This window comes from Octopus bimaculoides, chromosome 9, assembly GCF_046866305.1.
Source record: "Octopus bimaculoides isolate indiv1 chromosome 9, ASM4686630v1, whole genome shotgun sequence".
In the NCBI taxonomy this organism is placed as follows: domain Eukaryota; kingdom Metazoa; phylum Mollusca; class Cephalopoda; order Octopoda; family Octopodidae; genus Octopus; species Octopus bimaculoides.
This window is the reverse complement of record NC_142936.1, coordinates 59,750,462-59,771,574: the sequence shown is the minus strand read 5'-3', so window position 1 is coordinate 59,771,574 and position 21,113 is coordinate 59,750,462. Positions and strand designations below refer to the sequence as shown.

The 21,113-nt window shown below is 34.0% G+C and overlaps 1 long non-coding RNA gene across 1 annotated transcript in view; it reads right to left on the bottom strand.

Moving 5' to 3' along the window:
* Positions 1-907: 907 nt before the first annotated feature.
* Positions 908-21,113, bottom strand: part of LOC128248663 (uncharacterized) — a 55,180-nt gene continuing 34,974 nt past the window's right edge. Inside the window, exons 2-4 of the long non-coding RNA XR_016243152.1 lie at positions 11,896-11,995; positions 3,333-3,482; positions 908-2,457 (exon numbers count right to left, since the gene is read on the bottom strand). This is a non-coding gene — a long non-coding RNA (uncharacterized LOC128248663). The remainder of the gene's footprint in view (positions 2,458-3,332; positions 3,483-11,895; positions 11,996-21,113) is intronic.

The following is a 21,113-nucleotide window of genomic DNA, read 5'->3' as shown; positions in this document are numbered from 1 at the left end:
CCTGTCTGTCATAAATTAGACTATTCTTCATCTCCAATTTATTAATAAATTCATAGGAACTTTGGTGCGCCAACTCATTTCAAATGATTTTTTTTTAGTTTTATATTTGAGTGTCCGCACCTTCATTTTCTTAAACACTGTTCCACGTTTAATTCTCGATATAAGTATAGCCTCCCTTAATAAAAGTTATCGCGGTTGCCACTTAAAATATACTAGTACTTAACTTCAAAATTGATTAATTATATAAGTGTGAGACTTTTAATTTATGGGGAAGAGGGAAAAAATGAGATTTAATTTATGGTTATCAATAAGTCGGGTTTGAAAATTCGAACAAAAGTAAACTCTGTCTATCAACATCGTGTTTTGAATAAGGAATCATTTTTAAAAATAAAAGTTTATTTTTAAAATAATAACTATGAACTTATTATATACAGTGTTCAGGAATACCACAACTCGTCGGAAAATTGTAAAAGGGAAAGAAAGCAACAATAAATTGAATAGTAAAGAAAGCCAAAAGTACACGCACAGTACACAGGATAAGACACAAAAAAACAGGAAAGTGAACAGTAAACAAGTCTTAACGAGGGAGGGGCACATAGATATGCCAGGAGTAGAGTTGATGAATAATTTCGTGAAGTATGAAGTTTGGAAGAGCCAGTACATAGCTCTTCGGATAAAGCTGAAAGAATCGCTGATATATTTGAACAATCTGGAAAAAAAAAATTTTCTGAACACAAGTATAAGACATTCATTGTGAAGAGGGGTAATATTTTGGTAGGTGGAAAATATAGTGATCGATAAAATATACTGAAAGGTGAAGAAGAAGAAGAAGAAGAAGAACAACAACAACAACAACAACAACAACAAGAACAAGAACAACAACAACAACAACAACAACAACAAGATATTGAATCATGAAAATTTATTCATTTTTTTCCTGAGAATTTGATTACACTGTAGCATAAAGGTAGAGTAAGTAAGCTTTTGCCACTTGACCTGCAAAAAGTAAAGCTAAATCTCTTTTAAATCCTACTCTTAAAAAAGAAAGCATTCATATTAGATAGCATAGTCTTAGATGTTCTACCTAAAAGAGGAGGACCACGGCTTTGGTTTTAACAAAACAACAAAATAAGGGACAATGGGTTCTGTATTGTAACTGTAGAGCCCAACGAAAGAAATAACACATTAAAAATATAAAATACTTTTCCATATAGTAGTAGTAGTAGTAGTAGTAGTAGTAGTAGTAGTTGGTGGTGGTGGTGGTGAAAGGATTGTGGATATTGCTTTGTCATATCAAGGAGTCATCATCTACTCCAGATGGTCCTGTTCTTGTATAAATATCTGCAGGGCTTTGTTCTCTTTTTTCTCTCGTGTTTTCCTACATTATGTCATGACGGTGGAGTAGCTGTACTTTCCTTGTGTCCAGCGGTGGAGTCAATGAGTACGATATTTGTTCTTCCTGGCGACCACGAGATATATTTAAGCACTCTTAAATGAAGTACAAGGATACGTCCTCTGAACCTGTATCTACATGACCTTGATAAGCCATATACAGCTGATTACATTGTGTAACACGATTTTTGTCCTTGATTAACAACTGTTATTTCCTATCTGCTAACCCATTAGAAAGTATGAAAATGGTTAATATTTCCTCCAAACTTTGCTTTTGCTACATTTATTCAAACCCCAAAGAATCCCTCTTAACACATGGTTATGATGCTCCGCCACTACCCCAGCCCATGATCAAAGAGGTACATATCGTCAGCCACTAAGGGACATGCAGAAGTGGTTAAAGTCAAGCAACTGACAAGTAAATCTGTGGTACTGAGCAGAATATTTACTATATCAATATTTCTGCTTCAGCATTGAATCTGTCTGAAATGTAATGGAAAATAGGTCAATTTCAAAACATTGATGTCCAGGTACAAAAGCAGTTTGAAGAAAACAGCAGTCACTTCCCTTGGTTTCTAGTTAGAAGCAAATAACATAGTGTTATTTAAACGGCACCACACATACATCCTCTCGCCTTTCTTCAGACACAACTGTACAACTAATCCAAATCTGCTTCAATCCCTTCAATTCTTTAGGGACTCGGCTCCAAAATACAAACTTTAGCTGCAACACATGACAATATCATACACAACTGACATCACACTCAACTACATAAATATACACCACAGTACATAAAACATCTCTGTAACATTCACAGCACATATAGAAGATACTGCAAAGAAGGTATAATGGCATATTCACAAGCACTATGTTTAGCCATCACTAGGAAACAACGACATTAGTTTGCAAACGATACATTCGATCCAAAATTGATTATACTAGTTCTGCCTATGTCCCAGTCTCTCCTCGATAAATCATAACCTTCAAAAGACTCAGAACAATGCACGCACCCTCTATCTTCAAAGGCTGCATCTTCTATCTTCATAAGCTGCATCCTCATATCACCTGCAAAATGAAATAAAATTACTATAACTGAAATACTCAGTGGATATGTGAGGAGCCTAGTTTGTTAGCGTAGCAAATTTCAACATTCACGACTCCCCATTACTCGATAAATCGTCTCCTTAAAATAAACAGACACATTTATAAGACACCATAAAACTACTAGTACAACAATATCCTAGAATTGCTATCTTCCCCACTCAATCAAGATATACATAAAAATGCATACTTGTAAGCAATAGAAGTATAAATAGAATCATTAGCCCCTAACAGTGTTGTGAAGAACAGCACCAATAAGTACAATAAGTGTGTATATAACCTTCAATAAGTGTGTGTATATAACCTTCGACAAAGTAACACTCACGTATACAACTTGAACAGACACATATCAGTACATAAACATACGCTCACATGTACATACACATGTACACACACACAGACACGTCTACACATTTACCTAAATACTCGCATACACACAGGTAGGTAGGTACGTACATACGTACGTACATACATACATACATACATACATAATGAACTAACTGTTATTTTCTCCGACGCAGCACGGAATTTTGTCAGCGATCAGGTCCCGGTCTCAAAGCGCCGAAAATATTTTGGCAGATTAAATTTAAATGTTGAAGTGAATCTAACGTTTTTTGTGTGTTTGTAAATGGCTTATAAACACCTTCCACGCTACAAGTGTTATATATATATATATATATATATATTACACTGTAACATTTTTCTTTTGTTCAGTATTTATTATTTCCTATTTGCTTCTATACAGAAATGAAAGGAAGGAGCTTATTGGTTTGGTAGCCATCATTTCAAAAATTAAAGTTTACCGAAAATTTTAAAATGTGACACAATAATGCACTTACCCAAACTGAATTGCTGGAGTTATTTCATTTTTTTCCAGAAAAATGTTTTTAAAAAGTTATAGAGGTTTAAAGTTTGATCATTTTCACCCAGTCAGGAAACAGGATTTGGAAGCTGGCATTTTGTGCGTGACTGCATATTCTGTCGGCATCCTGAAAATAGCACGAGTTGTCAATATTTGTAAATAACACCTGTTATGTCTCCAGTAATTTTCTTTCATGTACATAAATGTTTGTGTTAATTTAAAAGATTTAACCAAAAAATCTTATTTAGCTGTTATTTTTAGCACACAACACAGCCACTTCAATGCTCAATGACAAAAGGAAACGAGTAAGCAAACATTTAAGCATTCAATATGCATTTAATGCAAATGTGGTAAACAACACGTTACATGTGAGTAACACATTACAATTTTTAACAGAAAGATTTGGAAGAATTAGATGAAAGTTCTCCGGTAATTTTCTTTCATGTAAATAAATGTTTATGTTAATTTTAAAATTTGCCAGCAAAATCTTATAAAATGACAATGTTCCAAAAAGTGTATATGTTTATATATTATATATAAGAATAAGAGTGAACAAAATATGCTTTAAAAACAAACATTTAAGCATTAACAAACATTTAACTTTCGGTTTTAACTTAAGAAATATCCTCCTCTATTTTCAATGTTTCCAAAATAGAAGCGAAGTTACTAGAGCTTACTGCCATAATCACACAGAACAGAAAACACAGCGTCAAATTTGTCAACACGTGCTTCCTCGCAGATAAAAGACTTTTCGAAGACTGCTCGGCTTCGCTAGTTACTATGGTAACAGGCACGTTGAGAGACAAAAGAGTTCTCATGTTCTGCTTCTTATTATCAAAACAGACATGGATGTGTCTGTGGCTTACGATTGGCTAAAATTATCAAAATCTTCAAACTTTAATGGTTAATAACTCGTTATCTAATGATGTATAGCGAAAATTACTTTCGCGTCATTAATTAGCTTATAAAAGTGTATCATTACACTGAATATAAAATCAATTCAAACAGAATTGATGCTGGCAGCCAAACCGATAAGATCCCAAAAGAAATGATTACTATTCCCTGAAAATTTTACTTTTGTGACTTGGATATCAATGTTTTAAAAATGACCTATTCGACTCAGCACCACAGACTCGCCTGTTAGCTACATCACCTTATCCACTTGCGCATGTCCCTCAGTAGCTGATAATATGTGCATCGCTGACTATGAATAGTAGTGAGAAATGTCATAGCTGTGTTGAAAGGAATTGTTTGGGGTTTGGATAAATGTAATAAAAGCAAAGTTTGAAGGAAATATTAGCCATTTTACATACTTTCTAGTGGTAAACAAATAGGAAATAACAATTGGTAACCGAGGACAAAAATCGTTTTATACAGTGTTGTGTGTGTGTGTGTGTGTGTGTGTGTGTGTGTGTGTGTGTCTGTGTGTTTGTCCCCCACCATCGCTTGACAACCGATGTCGGTGTGTTTACGTCCCCGGAACTTAGCGGTTCAGCAAAAGAATCGAGAGTATAAGTACTAAGCTTACAAAAACTAAGTCCTGGGGTCGATTTGTTCGACTAAAAGCGGTGCTCAAGCACGGCTGCAGTCAAGTGACTGAAACAAATAAAACAATATATACACACAAACACACATACACATGTACATGAATACGTGCACAAACAGGCATGTGTGTGTGTGGTGTGCTTGTGTGTGTGTGTGTGTGTGATGTGCTTGTGTGTGTGTGTGTGCATGTGCACGTGTGTGTATACTCACATACACACATGCATCTCTACACAGACAAATACACACGCACAATCGCACACATATTTATACATATGACATAGATAGAGATAGATAGATAGATAGATAGATAGATAGATAGATAGATAGATAAATAGATAGATAGATAGATAGATAGATAGATAGATAGATAGATAGATAGATAGATAGACTGACAGATAAATACACAAACAGACAGACAGACACACAGACACACAGACAGACAGACACACACACAGATAGATAGATAGATAGATAGATAGATAGATAGATAGATAGATAGATAGATAGATAGATAGGTATTACACACACACACACACACACACAGACAGACACACACACACACACACACACACACACACACACACACACACACATTTGATGATGACTGTTACAGGGGAATACAACAGTACAAGTCCTGCAACAGTCTCATATCAGGAAATAATTTATTATACTCTCTACTTGACGTATTGTGCACCTAACTTTAATTGCAATTCCACCCGTTTCTAAGTACTACAATTATATACACTAACATACAGTACATGTATATAACATTGTGTTGTGAGTGTGTGAGTGTGTGAGTGTGTGTGTGTGTGTGCGTGCATGTGTGTGTGTGTGTGAGTGTGTGTGTGTGTGAGTGTGTATGTGAGTGTGTGTGTGTCTACATACTCAAACAAACTCAGCTTTGAATAAATATTATTTTGCTGTACCTAACACTGTCGATTATATGTATATATTTATGTGTGTGTGTGTGTGTGTGTGTGTGTGTGTGTGTGTGTGTGCATGTGTGTGTGCGTGTTCGTGTATGTATGTGTGTGTGTATATATGTGTGTGTGTATGTATATATATATATATGCATGCATACAAACATATATATATGCACATATATATATGTATATGTATGTGTGTGTTACGTATGTATATGCATACATAAATGCATACATGCATACATATATACATAGATACATGCACACATGGATGCATGCATACATGCATACATACATAAATACATACATGCATACATACATACACACATGCATGCATACCTACATAAATGCATAAATACAAGCATACATAAATACATACATACATTCGGACATACTGACTTACAGGAAGAAAGACAGGCAGGCAGACAGACAGGGAGATAGAGAGAGAGAGAGAGAGATAGATAGATAGATAGATAGATAGATAGATAGATAGATAGATAGATAGATAGATAGATAGATAGCCCTATCGTAAGCAGAAGAGGATTCCGTAACATTTTTGCTGAACGATGTGCGCAGATTATGTTTAGTGATCAAACGTTTTGTGCTGTATAAATAACTCGATTTCTCTATGTAATGGACATTCTTCGTCAGCTGCACGTCAAATGTCAAAGTGATTGCAGATTAAATTGAATATTGCCGTGGCCTACTTCAAATCGATTACACTGACCCTCGTCCTCAACTGCTATTTTATTTTATCGACCCCGAAAGGTAAAGTTAGCCTCGGCAGAATTGGAACTCAGAATTTCCTCGAATGCTAACGATTCTTCCAGCTCACAATATGTGTGTGTGTGTGTGTGTGTGTGTGTGTGTGTGTGTGTGTGTGTACATACATACTTACACATATATATATATATATATATATATATATATATATATATATATATATATATATATATATCTTTTATCTTTAACTTTTATGGATATGCATACATTCATATACATATATATATATATTGGTATATATATATGTATGTGTGTGTGTGTATGTGTGTGTGTATGTGTGGTATCTGTGTGTATCTGTGTGTGTATGTATGCATATGTATGCGTATATGTACGTGTATGTATATATATTTTGCATATGTATATTTATATAAGTACACACACACACACACACACGCAAGTAGATATGATGCATATATATATATATATATATATATATACGTATGTATGTATATACATACATATATATATGTGTGTGTGTGTGTGTGTGTGTGTGTGTGTGTGTGTGTGTGTGTGTGTGTGTGTGTGTGTGTGAGTATCTGTAGATATATATACATATATATATGTAGAAATATACAAATATAGGTGTATAGATATGTATATATATATATGTGTGTGTTTGTGTAGATATATGCATATATATATATATATATATATATATATATATGAAGATATATACATATATATGTATATATATATATATATATATATATATATATATATATATATATATATATGAAGACATATATATATATATGCATACATATATATATATATACAAGAATATATATATATATATACGTGCATATATATATATATATATATATATATATATATATATATATATATATATATATATATATATATATATACTGGTGCGTATATATGTGCATATAAGTATGTGTAGGTAAGTGTATATGTCTGAGTATGTGTATATGCAAATATATGTTTATATATGTACACACACTCACACACAAGAAGATAGGTATGTATGTATATATAGATATATATATATGTATATACATATATGTGTGTGTGTACATACATATATGTGTGTGTATGTGTGTAGATGTATATATATGTAGATATATACATATACATATATGTATGCATACACATATATATATATATATGTATACTGGTATGTATATATGAATGTCTAAGTATTTGTATATGTAAGTGTATGTGCATATGTATATTTATATATATATATATATATATATATATATATATATATATATATATATATAGAGAGAGAGAGAGAGAGAGAGAGAGAGAGAGAGAGAGAGAGAGAGAGATAGGTTGATATTTTGGTAGATTGACAGATGATATAAATATCTACTATCGCTGACAAACAAATATATTAATAAAATACATATTCTGGACCCAATGTGTGTGTATATTCATACCATGCGCGTGCAAGTTTTAGTGCCATGATATAAACGTCTGGTACTGTAGGTAATATGGATATATATTTGTATTAACATTGTATATATAGCTCTTTACTGATTGCCACTGCACAGAAATTATTATTGGAACTTGAAGAATATGCGTTCATGAATAATTATGGGTACATATACATTCGTGGATACACACGTGTGTGTACATACACATCTGTGTGTTAATGTGTGCATGTGGAGGCGCAATAGCCCAGTGGTCAGGACAGCGGACATGCGGTCGTAGGATCGCGATTTCGATTGGGCGTTGTGTGCGAAAACACCTAAAAGCCCCACGAGGATCCAGCAGGGGGTGGTGGCGAACCCTGTTGGACTCGTGGTCATAGGATCGCCGTTTCGATTCCCAGACCGGGCGTTGTGAGTGTTTATAGAGTGAAAACACCTAAAGCTCCACGAGGCTCCGGCAGGGGATGGTAGCGAACCCTGCTGTACTCTTTCACCACAACTTTCTCTCTCTTTCTTCCATTTTTTTTTTTTTGTACCTGTATTTAAAAGGGCCAGCCTTGTCACACTGTGTCACGCTGATCTGCCCGAGAACTACGTTAAGGATACACGTGTATGTGGAGTGCTCAGCCACTTGCACGTTAATTTCACGAAAGGCTGTTCTGTTGCTTGGATCAATTGGAACCCTCGACGTTGTAACCGACGGAGTGCCACGATAATGTGTGCATATACACATGTATGTGTGTGTATTTATACATACACACACACACACGCACACACACACACACACACACACACATATATATATATATGCATGTAATATGTAAGCATATATGTGTGCGTATGTATATATGTATACACGTACACGCATGTGTGTATGCGTATCTGTGTCTGTATATGTGTGTTTGCGTGTGTAAATGTACATTTTTCTGTGAGGTTTACTATGTATGTGTGTGTATATACGCATGTAATATCTATTATAGTTATTGGGTAAACACTTATATATTGCTAATTACATACATATGCACTCATATATCATCATTAATTTACGCTAATATATTGGTTTTCATGCGCATACACACCCACAAAGCACTATCCATATATTATTTCGATGGATTATCATTATACACACTAACAGCTATAATATATGTGTAAATAAATGTGAGTCTGGCACATTTATATAAATATGCGTCTCTATAGCCTTACTTCACACAACAGATATTACTAATATACCTGCTCCGCAGATTAAGAAGGTTTAACCATGTTTCCACTGCACATCTTGAAAAATACTTAAAATTTACTACCTTTTTTTCTCTATTTTTTGTTTCAGTCATTAGACTGCGGCCGTGCTGGGGCATCGCCTTGTAGAATTTTTAGATGAATGAATGAACTCTTCTTTTCAGCCTGGTTCTTATTCCATCGGACCCTTTTGCCGAACCACTAGTTGTGCGCGTGTGCGCGTATCTGAGTGTGTGTGTGTGTGTGTGTGTGTGTGTGTGTGACGGGCTTCTCTCAGTTTCCGTCTGCCAAATCCACTCACAAGATTACAGTCGGCCCATAGTTTTAATAGAAGACACATGACCAAAGTGTCACGCAGTGGGACTGAACCTATAACCATGTGGTTGGGGAGCAACACTCTTACCCACACACGTTTGAAACTCATTTACTTGCGTGTGTGTGTGTGTGTGTGTGTGTGTGTGTGTGTGTGTGTGTGTATGCGTGCGTGCGTGTGTGTATGCGTGCGTGCGTGTGTGTATGTTTGTATGTGTGAGTGCGTTAGTGTTGGTGTATGTGTGAACTATACTCACGCACGCACACACACATATATACACACACACAGACACACACACGCACACATATATATATATATATCAAACTAACACAACTGTTTGTTGTTTACACGCCTGTCTTCGTCTTTTGTTTGGTTTTTTTTTTTTGTAAATTCCATCTCTCTCTCGCTCTCTCTCTCTCTCTCTCTCTCTATATATATATATATTATATATATATATATATATATATATATATATATATATGCAGGCGTGGTTGCGTGGCACCTTGGGTAAATGTCTCCTACTATAGCCTCGGGCCGACCAAAGCTTTGTGAGAGGATTTGGTTGACGGAAACTGAAAGAAGCCCGTCGTACATATAGATAGATAGACAGATAGATAGATAGATAGATTTATGTGTGTTTGTCTTTGTGTCTTAGTTTGTCCCACCACTTTCATTTTTTTATCTACCACCACAGTAACAGGACTGAAGGTGGTTCGCAACGGTTTTCGGGAACTGGTCACAAACATTCCACAAGTTGGCAGAACCAGTTAGTAAATTCCTTTGCCTATCCATAGTGTAACAACTAAGAAGAAAGAAGCTTACTATAAGTTTTTCTTTCAATTCCTAAATGACATCTGATACAGGAGACCGGCTGGTGACCGACTTCCGGTCCTCAAGAAAGATTTGAAGACTTGAAGTACTATTCTAAAAATAGTACTTGTGCTAATTTCAACCGATCAAGTTGCAAAATCACCACTTTGAACAGTTCTTGTTTTATATTTTAACTTTTCTTGTTTCGGTCATTGGACTGCGGCATTCCTGGCACAGCTTTCAATGGTTTAATCGAACAAATCGATTCCGCTACTAATTTCATTAGCCTATTTTACCGAATTGCTAATTTGCGTAGACGTAATCAAACCAAAACCGGTTGTCAAGTTATGGGGAGGGGAAAACAAAGGCCTACACACACTACACCCACATGTATGTATGTATGTATGTATGTATGCGACTTGTTACTTTCAATTTCCGTCTACCAAAATCCATTCAGAAGGCTTTAATCGATCCGGGGTCTATAGCAGAAGACACTTGCCCGAGGTACTGTGCAGTAGTACTGAACCCAAAACCTCATGGTTAAGAAGCAATTTGATATCTGTGAGATTATAGTGATTCTGCTAAAATGTGATTGAGGTAAGAAATCAAAGAATTCACAACAAAAGAGTAAAACATTTTACCAGAGGAAATAAAAACGATGACATCCAAATTTCAATGTGAAAATATTTGAAGTCTGATGGTAAATTACAGTAAATATATTCCGAAAGAGTAACTAGATGGGAATTTATCTGTTATTGGTATTTTAAAGAAATCCGTCTCTGATCGGATGAAGGCCGTAATACTAGCTAAAGGAAGGTCTAAAAATACTCGGACAAGCTTTCACTCATTTTAGATACTTTTTCATGAAGTTTTTACAAATAAAATGAAAACGTATACATCAAATGCATGTCAGAACCAGCAGGTATTCACACCTTTAAAATCGAGGAATACTGTTTGGAACACCCCACCAAAAACATCAGTTTGGTTCAAACATAACAGACCTGATATTGTTCTGTGTGACAGAGAACAAATGTCATGTACTGTTGTGTTACAAGCAATCCATCAGACCAGGGGAACGCAGATATATATTTTGGCTGTTGTCACAGCGTCTTTCTAAGAGGACACTGATGTAAAATTTGCAGTCTTACGTGATTATTGGTCACCTCACTTCAGTCTGTCACTAGGTACTAATGACAGAAAGTAATATTCGTGTTGTACAAACGTTTATCACTATAATCAAAATGACGTACAGATGTCTCTTTATGGCGACTTGATTTGTCATTCCATATACTGAAAGTCCTATGGCGATGGAAGATGTGCGATATATGCAGACCTAAGCAGTTAGAAACGCACAGTAAGTTACAACTTTCGTCTGTCACGTTTCAAACCATGTATATCTGCAGCCTGTAACGAGACTGAACATGAGGATTTCATATCAGGGGACATAACTCGTAAGCATGAATTCTGGCTTATCACTCCTTTACTTTGCTTAATAATCATAAAAAGTATTTTCCTCTTTTCCCAACATACCTGGCGGAAGTAGCTATAATTTCTTCTTAGCTGCCAAGCAGAAGTTTTCTCTCGTTTGACAAGACAGATACATCGAACACACGACCATAACCTCAAGAAGCTGCAAAAGAAAAATGTCAGTAATACAGTTTTGCTAAGTTCATATTGAACTTGCTAAAATCCCGCGAGGTATTAACGTTTCGTACATCTTGCACTCATCAGTGAAATAAATGAATGGATTATACTTGCGATTTCTCAAGTAGCAAATAACTATTAATGGTTATCATTGCAGGATATTCAAGATCTTAGTGAAAGGGGTGTGGAATATCATTCAGTCATATCATGTAATGCATACAATGGTGTGTCTTTTAGAAATATATAAATGATTTTGACACGAAATTACTTGATAAGGTAACAATATACACATACGCGCGCACAAACACAAACACACACACACACACACATATATATATATATGCATATATATATATATATATATATATATATGCATATATATATATATATATATATATGCATATATATATATATATATATATATATATGCATATATATATATATATATACATATATATATATATATATATATATATATGCATATATATATATATATATACATATATATATATATATATATATATGCATATATATATATATGCATATATATATATATATATATATATGCATATATATATATATATATATATATATATATATATATATATATATATATATGCATATATATATATATATATATATATGCATATATATATATATATATATATGCATATATATATATATATATATATATATATATATATGCATATATATATATATATATATGCATATATATATATATATATATATATATGAATATATATATATATATATGCATATATATATATATATATATATATATGCATATATATATATATATATATGCATATATATATATATATATATATATATATATGCATATATATATATATATATATATATGCATATATATATATATATATATATATATATATATATATATGCATATATAATATATATATATATATATATATATATATATATATATATATATGCATATATATATATATATATATATATATGCATATATATATATATATATATATATATGTATGCATATATATATATATATATATATATATATATATATATATATATATATATATATATATATAGCATATATATATATATATATATATATATGCATATATATATATATATATATATATGATATATATATAATATATATATATATATATATATATGCATATATATATATATATATATATATATATATATTATATATATGCATATATATATATATATATATATGCATATATATATATATATATATATATATGCATATATATATATATATATATATATATGCATATATATATATATATATATATATATATATATATATATATATATATATATATATATATATATATATATATATCAAAATTCAATATAGGAAGACAGATTCCGATATCAAGTTATTCCTCGTAAAGACCAACACATACCATATATATTTCTTCATACAATCCCATTATTCGAAATCAAGTTTAGATGATATAGTTATGGTGCCGGCTTGAATATATGTTGGTTCTTACGAGGAATAACTTGATACTGGAATCTATCCTCTTTTATTGAATTTTGATATCACTCTTCAATATATTCAGCCCTTCTGTGTTGTTCTGTAAAAAAGTTACTATCTTTTAATATTCAGTGTTTATATATATATTGTTACGACCTGGTGGCCATAACCCGAATTTACAGAATCAAAGAGGATAGGGTGAACCTAAAACAACAACACACCATGTAATTTTTTTTTTTTTTTGCAAAATATTATTAACAATAGTCAGCATAAAAAAACAGCTTATATACAAAAATATATACACGAACAAAAAGCAAATTCCACACCAGAGGTGCAGTCAAAATATTTACAAAGGCAACATATATATATACAGTTCAGAAATTCGGACTCCGAATCCGGTTTTTGGTTTCACCAAAATTGGCCTCGCACAAAACCTGGCCTAACAAATTTGGTTCTCAAAAATATGCATTCCAAAAATTTGGATTTCATAAAATCCGGATTTCCATTTTAGTACAAGTTCAGCTTTCGAATCTTGGATTTCGAACCTTGGAATGTCATGAAATCTGTCTTCACAAATTCGGTGTTCAACTTTGGATTTCGAACCTTGGACCCAGATGTGACACAGAAATTATTTTAAATCTGACAAAAGTTCTCGCGAATTCCTGGAGCATAAAATAAATCCATAAATTCCTAACACAAAGCACAAAATGCATAAACTAAACAGGCAATCATAGCTTCCAGAATCCAAGTGAACAACTTTTCTCTCTTTATTTTGGCATGCGGCCATAACATAGAGGGAACAGCACAAGGACAGACAAAGCAATACATTGGGGTACATGAAAACACATATCGGATGAATTATGAATATAATTAATGAGAAGGAAATGGCTTTCCTACCCCCCCCCCCTCCAAGTAGGTAGTTCCATTTTACTGTTTTTAAATTGCAGTTTTACTTTACAGTCTTGTAAAAATTACAAATGCTGCTCTAATTCGTCAAAAAAATACAACAGCCGGTAGCTCCTCGTATCTATACTGAAATGGTGTTAATTCAACTCTTTTTTTCCCCAAAAATAGTTCTACTAACCACTCCCCTCTTTCTCTCTCCAACAGCACACCCTTTTTACCTTCATGGTTTGCTATTTTCACTCTGATAATATTTTTCATTTTTGTTACTCTCTTTTCAATTTCGACGCTTTTTTCATATACTATGAGGCTTTTTTAAGTTTCTCCCTGTAAGTATCGTTCTCTGTTATCTTTTACCACTCTCTTCGTCCGTCATAAATGTCTCTGTCATTAATTCGCTGTCTCTTTCGCTTCCTTCCTTCTTTCGTAATCTTTCCTCCTTGCTAGTTGAAGGCGACGGCTCATGCGTTCGCATTTCACTTGATTTTTCACTTGGTTTTTCATTTTTTCGTTTTTCTTATTCTCCTCTTCGTTGTCTTTCTTTTTTTCTCCTTGGGGATTTTTGGTGGTGATTCTAAGTTCTTTTTTGTTTTTACCACCGTAAATGGCTCCTCCATTTTCTCTTCCTCTACTGCTGTACTCTCTTCTTGAATTTCTTTTTCTGTTATTTCCTCCTCGTATTTCTGGGAAAACTTGGCCTTCCTGTGTCCCCTTACTCCACACAAAAAACATATTGGAGGTCTACCCTCCACAACAATCCTCAATCTAGTTTCATCCTGCAAAACCAGCTCTTCCACAATCTTATGGAGGTCTGGCAGACTTATATGGACTATCACCTCTAGCCCATGACCCCAACAGTTCACCTCCGTAGTTTTGGACAGTTTTGGACATTTTCAAAATTTCTGCATTTTCCTCTGTACGGTAGAGTATGGCTGCCACCAACCATGCCTCGTCAATTTCAGAGGGCACTCTACCTAACCTTACTCTGACCGCACGTTTGCTACAGTAAGTAGGCAGTAGTGCCCACTCAGCTGATCTCAAGGCCACAGTGAAGTATTTCTTTGCTTCATTTTCGTTTACAAAGCGCACCGCCACCGTGCCGAATTTCCGTTCTCTGGTTTAGAACGTGGTACAGTCCTTCACCTCTCTCAAACACTCCTCTACTGCTTCCATTACTGCTATTTCTATTTTCTTCGTTGCTATGTTTAACGTTCTGTAGATGATAGTTCTTTTCTCAGTATTCTCAATAACTTCTTTGGGAGGTGTCAGCCTAAGACAGTTTCCCTCCTTTTTCAACAAGTCGTTATACTTCTTGAAATTCTTGTCTTTAACTTCTATTTCACGGACTTGCAGTAACTCCGCTGACAGGCTTTTGCCAGTCACTGCAGCATAACTGCCCACTTGCACTGGTCTATTATTCATTACTTCACCCATGAATGGGGAAGACAAATAAAAATTCCAACAAATTCAACAATTCAGGAATTAACAGGTTTACAATAACAGGTTAAGAATTACAGTACTCACATGGAGCGTACATACTTTCAAATCGCTAACTCGAACAACACACCAATTGAACAACTTTGTTTCACAGAAAAAACTGTCACAAAAAAACTGGGGTACAATTATCTCTGTTTATAAAGGTTTGCCAAGGTCTACCCAATTTGTTATGGTTTCACAGTTTGGCTAATAACACCTAGCTTCCCCCATTTCGACAGCGGACTTCATCCTGACCTTAGAGTGCAGCATGAAAAAACTGTTTACCTGTTTAACTTATTATAGTTTATAATTTCCTAACAATATATATATATATATATATATTCGATTTCTGATAAGATAGCTTCACCCTACGCGTCCACGAACTTCACATCATAAGGATCTTAGCAAATCTATATCTAACTCCTTTCAAATGTGTTGAGTACCGCTTTCTTTTGCCTTTCTACTCACTCGTTTGTGTATGTATGAATGTGTGTATGTATGTATATGTACATATAAATAAATATATATACACACACACATATATATATATATAGGAATATAGGGCGGGGAGCTGGCAGAATCGTTAGCCCGCCGGGCAAAATGCTAAGCAGTATTTCGTCTGTCTTTATGTTCTGAGTTCAAATTCAGCCGAGGTCGACTTTACCTTTCATCCTTTCGGGGTCGATTAAATAAGTACCAGTTACGCACTGGTTCGATGTAATCGACTCAATCCCTTTGTCTGTCCTTGTTTGTCCACTCTATGGGGCAATAAAGAAATATATATATATATATAGGAATATATATATGCATATATATATATATACATACATATAAATAAATATATACATACACATATATATATATATATACATATATATATATACAGACATATACATGCATATATATATATACATATATATACAGACATATACATGCATATATATATATATATATATATATATATATATATATATACATATATATACATATATAGTAGTGGCACTCCGTCGGTTACGACGACGAGAGTCCCAGTTGATCCAATCAACAGAACAGCCTGCTCGTGAAATTAACGTGCAAGTGGCTGAGCACTCCACAGACACGTGTACTCTTAACGTAGTTATCGGGGAGATTCAGCGTGACACAGAGTGTGACAAGGCTGGCTCTTTGAAATACAGGTACAACAGAAACAAGAAAGAAAGTTGTGGTGAAAGAGTACAGCAGGGTTCGACACCATCACCTGCCGGCGCCTCGTGGAGATTTGGGTGTTTTCGCGCAATAAACACTCACAACGCCCGGTCTGGGAATCGAAACCGCGATCCTACGACGGCGATTCTGCTGCCCTAACCACTGGGCCATTGCGCCTCCAATCACCCACTCCTGCGCCTAATGTGTATGTATATATATATATATATATATACACACACACACACACACACACACACACACACACACACACACACACACAGATAGATAGATAGATAGATAGATAGATAGATAGATAGAACGCACATACACCCCATGTGCATATTCTTCACTTCGCCATTTTTGCTGTTACGACTTCACTGCTTCATGAAATATAGAGATTTCTATTAAATTTGTTTCTTGAATGTGGAATCCATAAAATAGGGAACTCCTGGACAAATATTCCAAGCAGCGGGAAGCTTTGAATAAAGAATACATTTCTAGTTTCGAACAAATAAATATAATCTTGTGACAACTCTCTACCTTGTGTATGTGTGTGTGAGAGAAATATGTGTATGTGTGTGTGAGTGAAATATGTGTGTGTGTGTGTGTGTGCATGTATGTATATATATATATTGCCCTCAAGAGAGAAAGCATAAAAAGAAAGAAAAAGGGGTGAGGGGAAATAGAAAGAGAAGTAAAAAGGAGGGAGAGAAAAAGAAAGAGGTGGAGACGAATGGGAAAATAACGAAAGAGAAAAATAATAGATAGGTATGTATATTATTGCTGGGATCTATGCTTAGAAAGTCATAATTGACAGTCATATAATTACATCTTTAGGATAATATCTTTCCGATATTTAGATATTTTCCTCCATTTTCCTTTTCGCTCAAACTGTTTAAATGCTGCCATCATTGAAGTGAAATATATAATTTGTATGTAATAGGTTTGAATTATTATTATTTTAAAGAATTACAAGAATTATCTGACGGTCATTAAAATAAACCTACTTTTTAAAATGCGTTCAGTTATTAAAATAAAATATTATTTTTAAAGAAATAAAAGAAAGAATTGTTGGTCGTTGACTAGAACCGTTGATGTCAAAATTTAAGTTCGAAACGTCAGGACAAAACGCATTATATTTACGAACAGAAGAGGCTAATGCGTATATACGTATAGTACACACACACGCACGCACGCGCGCACACACACACACACACATATGGATGTATGTATGTAACGTTATAACATGAATTTGAGTTGGTATATTTGATATATTTGTGTATTTAACTGCAAATATAATAATGATACTCCCCGAGTCTAGATTACTATAATAAATATGCATGCGTCCCTATAACATATTCGCGAGCGTGTGTTTGCGTACACCGTAAAACTTACATATACACAGAAATTAATAGATTTATGTTTGTAAAGAAAATACTGTAGATGAATGGATTCTGTTTGGCTGGGGAGCAGTAACAACAAACAGGTATAATTATTACAATTAATGTGGTATGTCTTACACTCAGGAAGTTTTTGTTGTAACCGCAAACCTTAATAGGCATATTAATTACACAATTAATTGTCCTGCTTTTTTTCTTCCTTTTCTTTTCTTTCCTTTTTCCTCGTCGAAGAAGGTATATTTTTAATAAACAACCTTAATGATTATGAATAATTCAAAGTCCTGCTATATATCAAAGCATGACGGTGGAAACATCAAATTAAGTCTTCGGTATTTTTTTAATGTCTACATGTGTTACAGTGTTTATAAATATGAATAGAGGAATGTAAATGTACGTGTGTGTGTGTACAGATAAAATGTAAATACCCATGAAGTACACACAAACACACACACACACACACACACACATATATATATATATACATAAACACATAATGTTAGTGTATCTAAATATGAATATAGGAATGTGTGTGTGTGTGTGAGCGTGTGTAAAATGTAATATGCATTAAAGTACATGCGTATACACACAAATACATATACGCACATATATACAGATATATACATACACATATACATAAACATATATATACACATACATAGAGAAATACATACATACACACACGCACGCATACACACATACATACATACATACATACGTACATACATACATACATATATACATACATACATACATACATACTACATACATACATATATGCATACATATATACATACATAGACACATAGACACATACATACATACATAGACACATACATACATATATACATACATGAATGCATGTATGGATACATGGATATATGCATACATACACACATACATATATACACACACACATATATACACACATACATACATACATACATACAGAATCTTAGATCTAGGTTAGAAACTGACTCTTTCTCAATTGGCAAGAAATCTTGAAATAAACCTGAACAATGACATACATACATACATACATACATACATACATACATACATACATATTCTTACCCTTACAAGTGGGAACAGAATAATTGTTTCTAATAATATAGACATTACAAAGGGAATATTCCAGGGGAAATAGTCTTTCTGTACTTCTTCTCAATTTTGTACTGAATTCATTATCGTTCCTACTGCAGAAAACAAATAGCTACATGCTAGGATCGTCAACTGCTAGTAAGATGAATGTAACCCATAATTTCTTTGTAGACGACCTGAAGATTTATGTTAAAAGTGTTAACAATGCCAAGAAACTACTGGAATTAATAGCAACGTTTTCAGCTGATATAGGCATGGAATTTGGCCAAAAGAAATGTTCATATTTGGCTATAGAACAAGGAAAGTCAGTCCCCCAAATCTGTGAATCAACGGTCTCTCTATCTCCCGCATTCCACACAAAGAATGTTACAAGTACCTAGGCATAGACGAAGATGTATCATACGAAAGCACTGTGAATAAAGATAGAGTGACCCTAAAATATTACACCAGACTTAGGAAAGTATGGCAGCCGGAACTCTCCTCTTACAACGACACAATATCCCACAATGCATTTGCAGTACCAGTGTTGATCCCAACATTTGGAATACTTGATTGGTATGTAGAGGAAATCCATTCCATAGATATCAAAACCCGCAAAATTCTGACAACTGGAAACTTCCACAGAAACAGTGATGTTGAGAGGCTCTACCTAAGAAGAAATAAAAGTGGTAGAGGCCTGAGATCAGTGTAGACGGCCTTCGAATGCCGTACGGTATCACTCAGGCAGCACATGCTAAACAACAGCAGCGAAAATACATATATAAATGCAGTCCTGAAAAGTGAAGTGAGCAAGATTGTATATAGTGCGTGTAGCTTATTGGTAAAAAATATGACCACCTCCAAATAGAACAATATTTGTTTCAACACACAATTTCACATTAGGAATCTTGCAAAACAAATACATAAACGTAAAAATTAATGTATTGGTTCTAAGCATATTATTCAATAAAGTTGGTGTGCCAATGTTAGATGACAATGAGATAACGCTGGCAGTAAAGTATCCTACCTTGAACTCCTCATGGTTCATTACATACAACCACAATACAGATCATATCTGAACGTAGTGTAAATTTATATACGACGTCTGTATAACTTAACATGAAGAATGACATATTTCAGTTTACGAATAAGTATAAATTTGTAATGAATAATTAAAACGTAGTTGGCACTCCGTCGCTTACGACGTCGAGGGTTCCAGTTGATCCAATCAACGGAACAGCCTGCTCGTGAAATTAACGTGCAAGTGGCTGAGCACTCCACAGACACGTGTACCCTTAACGTAGTTCTCGGGGATATTCAGCGTGACACAGTTTGACAAGGCTGATCCTTTGAAATACAGGTACAACAGAAACAGGAAGTAAGAGTGAGAGAAAGTTGTGGTGGAAGAATCCAGCAGGGTTCACCGCCATCCCCTGCCGGAGCCTCGTGGAGCTTTAGGTGTTTTCGCTCAATAAACACTCACAACGATCGGTCTGTGAATCGAAACCGCGATCCTATGACCGCGAGTTCGCTACCCTAACCAC